This window comes from Apus apus, chromosome W, assembly GCF_020740795.1.
Source record: "Apus apus isolate bApuApu2 chromosome W, bApuApu2.pri.cur, whole genome shotgun sequence".
In the NCBI taxonomy this organism is placed as follows: Eukaryota; Metazoa; Chordata; class Aves; order Apodiformes; family Apodidae; genus Apus; species Apus apus.
The window spans coordinates 52,206-65,891 of record NC_067311.1 but is presented as its reverse complement, the minus strand read 5'-3'; the positions used below and the strand labels follow the sequence as shown (position 1 = coordinate 65,891).

Genomic DNA, 13,686 nt, shown 5'->3' with positions numbered 1-13,686 from the left:
CTGATGTGCCAGGCCATCGAACCCACACAGTCCAATAAACTCGGTTATCCCTCTCCTCCTCCTGGCCGGAGGCAGGGCATCTCTAAGGCTGAGCATTAGAACTCGATGAACCATCCTGATTATTGACTGATGCAACCTTCTTCTTGGAAGAACCATCTCCTGGGTTTGTTCTGGTTAGTAGCTCTTGCACACGCAACTGGAGAATATCAGTGGGTTTCTTATCCCAGACTCTCAAGTCCTCTTTAAAATGATTTTTCAAGAGAGACCACAGGTGGCGTCGCAGTGAGTCCTGTCTTCCTCGCTGCTGTCTCGTAGCAGGACGTCTCTTATTAATGACTGCAACACGTGGCCCGTCGTCTCTAGGGAGAATCTGGGGTTTACTTCCCCATCCATTTGGCATCCTATTCTTCTGTCAGTCACATTTTCAATGGCTGAGGTTTGGAACTGAAGGGAATCAGAGATGATGTCTCCATACTGTCGTGCTTTGAAAGCCACCTCACGCACAGTCGGTCTTGCGCCTTCACTAAAGCATCCCATGAAGGAGAATATATGGGCATGTGCTGCTGGCACAGCCTGAGCAAATCTCCGGAACATCGGTGTGTCACACTCAACATCATCAGGATTTGTAAGTCCATCTTTATCATAGATCACTTCTCGCACAGCTATCTCAAGTATGTGATGGCTTTCTCAAGAGTGGGTGTTCTGCTCCAGCGCCATTCGATGTCACCCTTGTGGGGGTATCTCTCTCTCACAGCTGAAAGAAGTCGGTCCCACAGGGTGGTAGTTCCCACCTTAGTAATAAGTGCTCTGTCAATACCAGCATCTCTGGCCAGGGATCCCAACTGCTTGGCTTCTCTCTCGTCCACGTTGTGGGTTTCAGCACCACTATCAAAGCATCGGAGCAACCATGGAAGAATTCCCTCACCATCAGTGCGGGTGAAGTCCTTTCTCATGAGGCGCAGATCGTTCATGGAGTGAGGATAGAAAAGGTCGTCGTCGTCATCGTCGTCGTCGTCATCTGATTGAGGAGGGCCTGCTGTCGCTTTATCCGTTTGAGAGTGGCCTGGCTTTTTATCTGTCTGAGAGGCACCCGCTCCATCAACTGTATTAGAATTCTCTTCTTCTTCGTCCCCCTCACCTTCTGCTGCTTTAAGGAACTCTGGACATCTCAGACGGGAGCGGGTGAAAAGGGTGGAGCGCTTTGCCTTTGCCTTGCTCCTAGTCACAGGATCAACTAGCCTGATTTGTGATGGATCAGACTCTATCTCTGTAGAAGCAGTTGTTTTTGTAGCAGCAGGAGTGGTGGTATTGGCAGCAGTGGTGTTGGCAGCAGCAGTGGCAGCAGCATTGCCTGTGGGGGAATGGCAGTGAGCAGAACAGCAGCTGGCCCTACGCATCCACATTATATTATAAACATTCAGCAAAAACATCCCTACTGTGACAATGCTATTCAGATCAAAAGCTGGGAGATTCAACTTGAAATAAAACAGGTTTAAAGATGGACCATCTAGAACTTGTACTATGGCTGTACATATACAGTGCCCCCATAAAGAACAGTATCATAATCCCTAAAATGACCAAGCCTGTGATTATACAGTTGATGATGGCTACAGTTCTATCAATAAACCATAAAACGATCACAAGAGCAGCCACAAAAAGCAGAATGCTCTCGGCTGCATACCACATGTACAGCTGCAGGCTTGAAAGAAAATCTAGTAGATTCATGGCATCAAACGTCTGTTCAGTTTTCATTCCATCAAGAAATTCAGCAAAATTGCTTGCCATTGCTATCTGCGGGATTTCTCCCATCAGAGATGGAATTTGTAATCTGGGCTTAAAAATTCGAGCCCCACGTTGGGCGCCAATAAATTGTTGTCAACGTTTGACTCAGTTTGACAACAATGCTCTCGATCCCCTCCCCCTCCCACCCAGGTAGGGAAGGAGAGAGAGAAAAAAAGAGAGAGAGACTTGTCTAGATTGAAAACTGAACCGTGCAACTTTATTTAGAATATTAATATGTGATATTAGAGTGTATATATATATATGTATAGTGATTATACAAAAGTGTGGTAGAAGCCTCTCGCCTCCCCCCACCCCCAGCAACTCCCACAGCACTTCCCTCAGATGAGACAATTCCAAGGAATCCCGAAGCAGCTCCTGAAGAAAGGCAGAGAGTTACGAGGGTCAGGAGGGCTTGAGGTCGATGGGTCGACAATGATGGGCAGGTGGTGTTTTCCCAGACGCCGGCCACGAACAAAAGAAAGAGAAAAAGAGAGAGAGAAGGAAGGCAGACAGAGAGGCGAAGCGAAGCGGCGAGAGAGCGAAGCAGGAAGGAAGGAAGTTTTCTTCTGTCATCTCCGACCTTCCCCCGAGCCTACGTAGATATATGGGATGGAATATCTCTGGCCAGTTTTGCTGTTCGTCTAACCCAGCCTCCCATGGGGGGGCCACAGATCCCCCCACAGTGTCTGAGCCGGCAGAGCAAAGGCACGACCTTGAGGGCCCAGCAATTACAAAAACATTCCAGTGTCTTATCAACCTAGCAGAACACGCAGTTGCTAGTTGAAGAAAGCTCACTGAAATGAAAAAAAGGATCAGCAAAAGAAAAACTGGCTTCATCCTGGCTCAAACCAGGACACAAAGGAATAAGTGGTGCATGTTAGAATTTCCTAAGAAGATCAAAGTTGCTCTCAGGGTTTGAGTCTCTGGGTTCTGAAGGAGGACAAGAAGGGTTCGGGGGGGCTTGGGAGTTGCTTCTTGATTTTATTTTCCCCTTTTCCCTTTGGAAAGAGAAAAATAAAAAGAGTTTGGAGAGGAGAACAGAAGAGCAACCAAACTTGGGAAGGGTCTACTGAATAAGTACTGTGAGGAGAAGCTGAGGGAACTGGGGCTGTTCAGCCTGGAGAAGAGGAGGCTGAGGGGAGACCTCATTGCTCTCTACAGCTGCCCGAGAGGAGGCTGTAGGGAGGCGGGTGTCGGGCTCTTGTCCCAAGTCAGTAACAACAGGAGCAGAGGAATGGCCTCAAGTTGCACCAGGGGTGGTTTAGGTTGGATAGGAGGAAGAATGTCTATACTGGAAGAGGGATCAGGCACTGGAACAGGCTGCCCAAGGAGATGGTGGAGTCCCCATCCCTGGAGGGATTCAAGAAACATGTAGATGTGGCACTTCAGGACACACTCTAGTGGGCATGGGGAGGGGGAGGGGTTGTGGTGGTGGTGGTCTGATGTGGGTTGGTTTGGTTTTTTGGTTTTTTTCCTCCTGGGTGGATGGCTGGACTCTGTAATCTTAGGGGTCTTTTCCAACCATAACGATTTGGTGAACAATTCACCTGAAAAGAACGCACATGTTTCAAGCAGAGCACATCAAATGTCTGATATCACTGAAAGTGGCAGAAGATGAAGTGACTCCCTGGCTGAGCAACAGTGTCTGAAAGCCCTGAGGAGAGCAAGAGATGTTTCCTCCTCCCTGGCACTGAGCAACTGGCTCAGCTCTGCCATGAAAGGCAAGCTGGCAGGAATCCTGCACAGAGCGAGTGTCATCATCCATCCATCATCCACAGACCTTTCCCATCAGGATCACAGAATGGTCACGGTTGGAAAAGACCTCTAAGATCCCCAAGTCCAACTGTCCAGTTGGGGGAAAGAAAAAAAACCAACAACAAAAAACAAAACACAAACCAAACACCACAGACCCCACAAAGCCAACAACACCACCACAAAAAAAAAAAACCCATGCCCACTGGAGCATGTCCTGAAGTGCCACATCTACATGTTTCTTGAATACCTCCAGGGATGGGGACTCCCTGGGCCAGGGCCTGACAACCCTTGCCAGCAAGAAATGCTGCCCAAGATCCCATCTCAGCCTCCCCTGGCACCACTGGAGCCCATCTCCTCTTGTCCCATCCCTTGTTCCTGGGGAGCAGAGCCCGACCCCCCTGGCTCCAACCTCCTCTCAGGCAGCTGCAGAGCCAGCAGGTCTCCCCTCAGCCTCCTTTGCTCCAGGCTGGACACCCCCAGCTCCCTCAGCTGCTCCTCCTCACACTTGTGCTCCAGCCCCTTCCCCAGCTCCCTTGCCCTTCTCTGGACACGCTCCAGCCCCTCCATCTCCTTCTTGTCCTGAGGGGCCCAGACCTGACCCCAGGATTCCAGGTGCCCCCTCCCCAGGGCCCAGCACAGGGGGACCATCCCTGCCCTGCTCCTGCTGGCCACACCAGTGCTGACACAAGCCAGGATGCTGGTGGCCTTCTGGACCACCTGGGCACACCCTGGCTCATGTTACACCAGCTGTCAACCAGGATCCTTCAGCAGTCATCTTCACTCTCCTCTCTCTGGTGACTCCATCCCACCAAATTCCTTCTTCCTTGTTTTCTTTCACAATATGACTAGGCTAGTCCTCAACATTTCACTGGGCTTGGCCTTGTCTGCATCTCCACAGATGTCCGTGCTCCCAGCTGGGGATCAAAGCAGGAGATCTGGAGCTGCTGCAGGTCTGGCAGCGTGTCCTCCTGGCTGTGTTACTATCCTCCTGGCACAGGGAAAAGCTCCTTCTGATGGCTCATCCTCCCCCACCGTGCCCTCCCTCACTGGAATGCTGAGGAGACAGACAGGCTCCTGCTGAATGAAGCCAGTGTCACCCGAGGTTCTCCAGGAAAACCTCAGCAAAGCCAGCAAAGGCATGAGTGTGCAAAGCAGAGAAGGGAAAGGCTGAGTCACTTCCTCCCCCAGAGCCCCAAATAGAGAAGAACGTAAGGAAAACCATTCTCTGAGCTGACATAAAAGGAAGAGAATCCCCAGTTGAAAAATAAATAAATAATATTAGAATCCTAATAATAATAAACCAAAGTGCACGTGGTGACGGCACAAAGGGAAGGGAACAAGCAGCTCCTCCTGCTGCAGCCCTAACAGGAGAGGCTGTCACAAGCAGGGAGGAGCACAGCATCATTCCTGGCTCCTTGGGGAGCTGGAGGTTCACTGATCACTTCTATCAGCAGCTCCAGATCCAAGGCAAATTCATGGATCATTGATGATGCCAAAAAGCAAGCCTGCTGCTGTTGTATCTCCTGCAGGAGATGCTGTGACCTTGGTCTTGATAGGAATTGTGGAATGGTTTTGGTTGGAAAAGACCTTTAAGATCATCCAAGCCAACCGTTCCCCCAGCCCTGCCAAGGCCACCCCTGCCCCATGGCCCTCAGCACCACATCTACATGGCTTGGAAACCCCTCCAGGGATGGGGACTCCACCCTGCCCTGGGCAGCCTGGGCCAGGGCCTGACAACCCTTGCCAGCAAGAAATGCTGCCCAAGATCCCATCTCAGCCTCCCCTGGCACCACTGGAGCCCATCTCCTCTTGTCCCATCCCTTGTTCCTGGGGAGCAGAGCCCGACCCCCCCTGGCTCCAACCTCCTCTCAGGCAGCTGCAGAGCCAGCAGGTCTCCCCTCAGCCTCCTTTGCTCCAGGCTGGACACCCCCAGCTCCCTCAGCTGCTCCTCCTCACACTTGTGCTCCAGCCCCTTCCCCAGTTCTCACAGAGAGCCTGGCCAAGCTTTTTGGGACAGATTTCATCCATTCCCCAACATGCAGATGCTCTGTGTGAGCTTGGAGCAGGCAGCACGTGCAAGGTGATGATTAGCACTAACTGTATAATCCACTCTGATTATCCACCCCAGCAGGTACATGGTGAGGCTAAGCTCAAGGCTGGAAAACCCTTCTAAACGCTGGGATACCTGTACAGCCAAGCAGAAGACCCCAGAGAGAAATCAACCACCAGTTTTCAGTGCAAGCTCAGTGGTCTCGCACAACCACTGAGTCCTGGGACAACAGTGGGGCAGCAGAATATTGAATAGTTTGGGTTGGAAGAGAACTTTGAAATCATCTAACATCATCCCATCACACCCACCCTAGCAGCATCCCTACAGCCAGCTCCTCCTCCAGATCCAAGACAATTTGGGCTATTTCCCAAGAGAAAACCCAGTGAATTACTGAATGTACCTTCGGAGTTAACCAACTACACTTGTAGACAGGTCATATTTAAGCTCACAACTGCTGCAGCCTCTCCTTGTAACCAAGGATCAGTTAGGATTTCCTTTCTCCATCCTCTTTCTGTAAGTTCCCTTTCAGATCTCAGCTCTGTCAAATTGGGCTGAAATGAAGCCCTGAGTTAAAAACGTTTCTGGAGGAAGAGCAAGTACTGAGTGAATAAGCCTCATGTTTTTTCATGAAAACAAATAAAAAGCAAAGAAATACAGAGAAGAAGCTTCAAAGTGGCCACTTGTACTCGATAAATAAATCTTACACCCCATGTCATGCAAGATATTAACAAAAAAAAGAGTGCAAAACATAGAATTCCAGATTTTTTTTGTTTGGAATGGAGCTTAAAGATCATCCAGTTCCAACCCACCTGCATGGGCAGGGACACCTCCCACCAGCCCAGGTTGCTCCAAGCCCCATCCAACCTGCCCTTCAACACTGCCAGGGATGGGGCAGCCACAGCTTCTCTGGGCAACCTGGGCCAGGGTCTCACCACCCTCACAGCAAAGAATTCCCTCCTCATGTCTCACCTCAATCTCCCCTCTGCCAGTTTTAATCCATCCCCCTCATCCCATCCCTCCCTGCCCTTGTCCCAAGTCCCTCCCCAGCTTTCCTGGAGCCCCTTCAGGCACTGGAAGGTGCTCTAAGGTCTCCCTGGAGCCTTCTCTTCTCCAGGCTGAACACCCCAACTCTCCCAGCCTGGCTCCAGAGCAGAGCTGCTCCAGCCCTCTCATCATCTCTGTGGCCTCCTCTGAACCCTCTCCAACAGCTCCATGTCCTTCCTGTGCTGAGGGCTCCAGAACTGGACACAGTCAGATCCATGCAGCTGGGAAGAAGATGAATTCAAGAAGGATGATTTGTACTCCACAGCTGCTCCAAAACCCAGGAAAGAGGGAGAGGGACCAGCACCCTAGGGTGAATCTTTGCATATAAAGCACCCAAGAGGAGAAGGATTCTGTAGCTCTGCTGACATCCAAGTGCTCCACAGCGCTATGATGTCCTCTCTGCCACCAATACTGCTATGGGCATCCACAAAGGCAGGAAAAAATGCTCCTGTGCCTGCACCAGGCCAGCATGGACATGGAGGGAGCAGGGATGCAGGGAGAGGGAAAACTCCCTCATGACCAGAAGAGCTTTCCAGAAGCATGTGTTTCAGTGCAGAGCTGCTGAGGGGATGTGAGAAACTGCTGGTCCCAAAAGAAGGGGGAAAATTGTCAGAGGAAGCCATCCATCACCTCATCACATTTGGCCCCCTGCAGCTCTTCAGCTTCTTCCATGGACTCCTCTTCCTCTAGAGACATCTGTGGCCACCACAGAATCACTGAATGGTTGGGGTTGGAAGGGACCTCTGAAGATGATCAGGTCCAACTCCCCTGCTGCAGTAGGAACACCCAGGGCAGGTCACACAGGAACGTGTCCAGATGGGTCTGGAAAGTCTCCGGAGAAGGAGATTCCACAACCTCTCTGGGCAGCCTGTCCCAGGGCTCTGTCACCCTCACAGGAAAGAGGTTTCTCCTCCTGTTGAGGTGGAACTTCCTGTGTTGTCACTTGGTGCCGTTTCCCCTCGTCCTGTCACAGGCACCACTGAACAGAGACTGGCCCATTCTTGACACCCACCCTGCAGAGATTGAGAGACATTCATCAGGTCCCCTCTCAGCCTTCTCTTCTCCAGACTAAACAGCCCCAGGTGTCTCAGCCTTTCCTCATCAGGCAGATGTTCCAGTCCCTTCATCATCCTTGTAGCCTCCCTTGGACTCTTCCCAGCAAATCCCTGTCCCTCTGGAACTGGGGAGCCCAGAACTGGACACAATCCTCCAGATGTGGTCTCACCAGGGCAGAGCAGAAGGGGAGGAGAACCTCCCTTGACCTGCTGGCCACACTCTTCTTAATGCAGCCCAGGATGACACAGGCCTTCCTGGTCACAAGGGCACCTTGCTGTCCCATGGATAACTTGTCCACCAGGACCCCAAGGTCCTTCTCCATGGGGCTGCTTTCCAGCAGGCCAACCCCTAATCTATACTGGTGCCTGGTGTTTTTTCTCCCCAGGTGCAGGACTCTACAGTTATTCTTGTTGAACCTCATGAGGTTCCTCTTTGCCCAGCTCTCCAGCCTGTCTAGATCTCCCTGAATGCCTGCACAGCCTTCAGGTGGATCAGCGAACCCATGGTGAAACCCCACAGCCTCTAAAAACTCCACCTAACTCACCTACTACCTCGCAATGATGAAATATGCACATGGCAAGAAAAAGAAAGGAATCATTTCCCAAAAGCTCCCTGAGGCTCCACATCCTGCTGTGAAGCCTCCAGCTGCAAAAATCATTGCTGCAAGTTTTAGAATTGTCAGCCCAGCTTCTCCAGCCCAGAGAAAAATGTAATCAAAGATGCCTTCAAGCCAATTGCCTGGCTGGGAAGAGACATTTCTTGGATGACTGATACACCCCGATTTAAAGGAACACAGCTCCCCTGGGTGCAGGCATCCACCCCTGTGTCTTCTCACCATGCAAAGCAAAAACCTCCTTCAACATAAAACATTTCTCTGGTATTAAATTCCAGCTGACAACCACAACCCTTCCTGATTTCTCCTCCTCTCTTGCCCAGCCACCCAAGATGGAAGTTTTGATGGCACATTATTAAAATCCCCTCTGGTTTCATTGCAGCCAAGTATGGTGCCCAGGAACCCTCTGGCCCAGGGGTTTGGTCCTGGCTGGGTGATGCAGGGAGATGCCAGCACCCACAAGCAAACCAGCAGTTGTTGACCACTGCTTCAGGCTGGCTTGGTTAGACATAGACTACATCACAGTCCTGCTGGTGACCAGAGCACATACTTCTCTCCTGGATACAAAAAATCCTATAAAATTCACTCCACAATTATTCACAGAATCATATCACAGAATCCCAGACTGGTTTGGGTTGGAAGGGACCTTCAAGATCATCTAGTTCCGACCCCCCTGCATGGGCAGGGACACCTCCCACCAGACCAGGTTGCTCCAAGCCCCATCCAACCTGCCCTTCAACACTGCCAGGGATGGGGCAGCCACAGCTTCTCTGGGCAACCTGGGCCAGGGTCTCACCACCCTCACAGCAAAGAATTTCCTCCTCATGTCTCACCTCAATCTCCCCTCTGCCAGTTTGAATCCATTCCCCCTTGTCCTCTCCCTCCCTGCCCTTGTCCCAAGTCCCTCCCCAGCTTTCCTGGAGCCCCTTCAGGCCCTGGAAGGTGCTCTAAGGTCTCCCTGGAGCCTTCTCTTCTCCAGGCTGAACACCCCAACTCTCTCAGCCTGTCTCCAGAGCAGAGCTGCTCCAGCCCTCCCATCATCTCTGTGGCCTCCTCTGAACCCTCTCCAGCAGCTCCATGTCCTTCCTGTGTTGGGGACCCCAGCACTGGCCCCAGCCCTGCAGGGGGGGTGGTCTCATGAGAATGGAACAGAGGGGTAGAATCCCCTACTGGTCATGCTCCTTCTGATGCAGCCCAGGACATGGTTGGCTTTCTGCACTGCATCAAAAGTGTTGTTTGATTGAATCTCACAAGCCTGTCTTTGCAAGCACAACACTTTTGAGCTAGAAGAGTAACCCACCACAGGTGTGATCCAGATGTGTTGAAGGGCAGGTTGGATGGGGCTTGGAGCAACCTGGGCTGGTGGGAGGTGTCCCTGCCCATGCAGGGAGGTTGGAACTGGATGATCTTTAAGGTCCCTTCCAACCCAAACCAGTCTGCAACTCTGAGATGACTCAGAACACTTGCAATTATACCTACTTATTGCAGAAGACCTTCCCAACTCTAGCTTGGGGATGGACTAGGTGCCATCCCTGTCACTTGGCATGGCACAGCTGATGGCAGGGACCTGGACTGCTGTGGTGTGCAGTGCCACCCTGCTGCAGCCTCCCTTATCACCCTTTCCATGACAACCTGCTTGCCTCCTGTGCCAGCTACCAACCAACACCATCAGTGGTGGAGGGATGGCAACAGCTTGGTTATCAACACCAGCTTCTCCCAAGCTTCTCCTGAGGTCCCAGGGAATGCAAGCCAAGCAATATGGCCCCTCCATGATTTCATGAGTCCAAAAGCATCTTTGAGACTTAATTACAAACCCTCTCAATGGTTCCCCACTGCAGGCAGCTGGGGAAGCTGGTGGCAGCTGTGTCTCTCCCTGGAGCTTCTGCTTTGGCAAGGGGCAGGTTGTGGCAGTGGTGGAGCCTTCCTGGGGTGGCACAGGTTCTACAAACGAGTCCCAGTAAGCTGGGTCAGATCCAGAGGGAGGGGTAAGGTTGGCTGTTTGGTTTGGGGTTTGTTGTTGGTTTTTTTTTGCATTAAGGCCAATTAAAATAGCTGGTGAGAAACGAGAAGCTTGTGGGGCACCTGAGTATCTCTTCAGGTCACCCAGGCATGACATGATACCAAGGGCTGGGGCACACCACACAGCTGCCCACCACCACTCCCCATCCCAGGGACATCCTCACCCACAACGTCCTGCCACTTGAGAGATGCAGATGACATCCACCACCACCCAACAGCATGGTGGACACAACCATGCTGGTTGAAGGTGAAGCTGAGTGAGCGCCTGGTGGCCACAGAGGAGACACCCTCAATAAATTGCTGGGCATTATGAAATGCTGTGGCAGCTCCTGGCTGACAGGCACAGCAGGATTTGGTCCTGCAGAGAAAGAGCTTGACTTGTGTCACCACAGCTTCTCCTGCCACCTAAGAAAGCAGGTTTTAATTCTCCTGTACCATGACTGCTACGTGCCTGGGGGACATGGCAGGGCAAGGGTTGTCCCTGTAGGAGAGGAGACAGGAACAATGGCTTATCTGATGTGAGCACAAGACTACCCCTTTTCAACCTGTGGTCCCTAAAGCCTCAGAGGCCCATGGACTGCCTCAAAGGAGTCTCCAAAAGCTAACTTGAAACAGCAAAGATCTCAAATCCATTCTAGAGACACCACTCCCATTCCTGGCCACCTTTGGGGTACCTCTACATTGCAGAAGACCGACAATGATGATGTTAGAGTCCAGCAAGCCAAGGCCAACCATGGCACAGACCAAAGCAGACATGGAAGAGACAAACCCTCTCTTCTCCAGCAGGAAAGTTGATGGTTAAAACCACAACAGTTTTGAGAACATTCAGTGTCATATTCATTTCAGTCTGAACATCATTCTCCTAGGATCACCATCCAACTGCTGCTCCTTTAAAAGCAACATGAGATCTTATAAATGACAAAAAAAGATGCTTCCTAAGAGTTGGAGAAGACCCATGGCACTTTAACCATGACACCTTCAATTCATAGAGTCCTCTGGTACAGAACTCCCATCACAAGGAAGTCTCAGATGGAGCTCAGAGGGAAAGAGCTTTACATAAGAGCACAGCCTGAGCTTCCCAAAACAGACACTGCTCATCTCTCTGCCAAAGATAACACACTTCACGCAGGGAAACCACAGCCTAGAAATTTTACTCAAGGCTTGAGGGAACAAAATTCAGCAGGTTTTGCTCTTGGACCTCAGGATAAGCAAGGGCAGAGCAAAGCCTTCCTGGTCCTTATGGGGTAAAACAATGTGAATTAACACCATCAAATGTTGGGGATTTTCCCACTCACTAGAGGCAAAGTGGGAATAGTGGTTTGTCAGGGTCACATAAGCCCTGCAGAGCAGGATGCTTCCCTCTTCACTCCACGTGGCATCCCCTTGCCAGCATCTGGATGCTCAGAGGATGGTCCACCATCAAAATGCCTTCACAGGCTTTGGAGAGGAGGGACCATTACATCACTCTGTCTTATTTTGGTATCTTTGGGTTGAGAGAAACAACCTGCCAGCTCAGTGTATATTCTGCTTCCTCTTATCTCTCTCGTTTCTGTTAACAAGGCTGTGACTTCAAGCTTCATCCAATACCTGCCTGAGTGGTGGAGGAAGAGTAGTATGGATTCCTGGAGCAGGGGTGAAGGTGGCACAGATGAACATGTGAAAACAGCCTATTTCAGAGGAGCTACCAGGTCCCCAGCCAGGCCCAGGGCATTCCAGCCCTCCTCCTCATCCTGGGAAACAGCACCTGCCTGTTTCCAATGTAAAGGGACTGATACCTCACCTGTGTGGGGTCCTACTGGTGTAGGGGGGTCTCACCCCTTCCAGAGGAGCATGACACAAAGCACAGCCCTGAGAGGTGAATCATCCTCTGAGTTTATGGCAAAACAACTCCAAGGATGGAGTTTTGAGGCCCTGGGATTGCCAGGGGCAGCCAGCAACCCTTCCCGCAGCCCTAAAGCGCCGCTGGGGGCAGCTGCCCCCCAACACGTCCAGCCGCCGCCGGCTGCTCGGCTGCCACTCCACATCTGTTGTCCCCGACTGTCACCCCCGCTCCCCGAGGCCAAGTGCAGCCAGGGTGACTCTGCAGGAAAACGATCATGGTCAAAATCACAACATTTTACTCCCTGGTGAGTCCTCCCCTCGCTACACCCCAACCCAGCCCTGCGTCAAAGATGGGGAAAGCAGCTCCCGGGAGCCCGGGGAGGAGGGGGAGATGTGCCCACCTCGGGACCGCGCAGCAGAGGACATCCCACCCGGGGATGTCCCCCCCCATCCTTGTAAAGACCCTCGGGGGTCCAACCAGCCGGAGGCACCTTTTGTCCCTGCCACCGCGCTCCTCCTCCCCAGGCCCTCGGCGCCATCCCCCACGATGGAAGCTGCCAGGTGCTCTGAGGAGCTTTCCCCCTCTCCTTTGTGGGGAGCCGGCTTGGAGGAGGAAACGGACGGAAGAGGCTAAAATTCCTGCCCTTCCTCAGGACTAACCGAGCGGCCCGGGAAGCTTCCAGAGGCCAAAAGCTCTACCCGAACCCAACCCCGAACCTCTGCCCACCCCAGTCGCCGCCCTTCCCACCGCTGCCTTTTACCAGGAGAAGGAAAAGATCCACTCGTCCTCCCACCTCCACGCTCAGATGGCCAAGGAAGGGCAGGGGAAGACCCGACGGGACGAGGCCGCTCACGCAACCCGCTCTCCCCAAACCAACCCCGGAGGCCAAATCCCCCCGTCTCCGCCTTCAGCGGCAAAACAACCCAAACCAGCAGCCCGGGGCGCCCTCACACCTGGATTATTGTTAGTCTTATTCGAATTATTTCCGAGGCAGACAAAAGGCGGGACGTGCCCCCTCCCCACAGCCTCCCCTCCCGCAGCCCCCGCTGCTGTGTCATGGCCCCCCGGCCTTACCGCGCTGCCGAGCCGGGCGCTGTCAGACCCCCACCGGCAGGCTCATGGGCGCCGCGCTGAGGTGAGGGGGGGACGAGGGGGACACAGAGAGAGAGAGGGAGAGGAGAAGGGGAACCGCCCGCCCGGGAGGGGACACCCGGCCCCGCTGAGGCGGAGGGACGGGCCGGGGAGGGACGCGCTCCGCCCTTCCCGCCAGGCCCGGCCCCGCCGCGGGGCACGGCGGGACTTGTAGTTCGGCCTCAGAGCCCTCCCAGCCCGCCCGTCTTCCTGCTGCTGCCTCGGGTGGGGCTTGTGTTGCTCTGGTGGTGGTTTTGGTTTGATTTTTCATCGTCTCACTGTAATTCTCATAAGCCCATCGCCATCACCAACCCCCCTTTGTGCTGGGCCCTGGGGAGGGGGCAGCTGGAATCCTGGGGTCAGGTCTGGGCCCCTCAGGACAAGAAGGAGATGGAGGGGCTGGAGCGTGTCCAG

The 13,686-nt window shown here is 52.9% G+C and overlaps 1 protein-coding gene across 2 annotated transcripts in view; it reads right to left on the bottom strand.

The window, feature by feature from the left end:
* CTIF (cap binding complex dependent translation initiation factor) overlaps nucleotides 1-13,366 on the bottom strand; it is a 149,783-nt gene extending 136,417 nt beyond the window's left edge. For both annotated transcript variants that reach the window (XM_051641715.1, XM_051641716.1), the window contains exon 1: nucleotides 13,216-13,366. The gene's annotated coding sequence lies outside the window, so the exon portion shown is untranslated. The remainder of the gene's footprint in view (nucleotides 1-13,215) is intronic.
* Nucleotides 13,367-13,686: the final 320 nt, after the last annotated feature.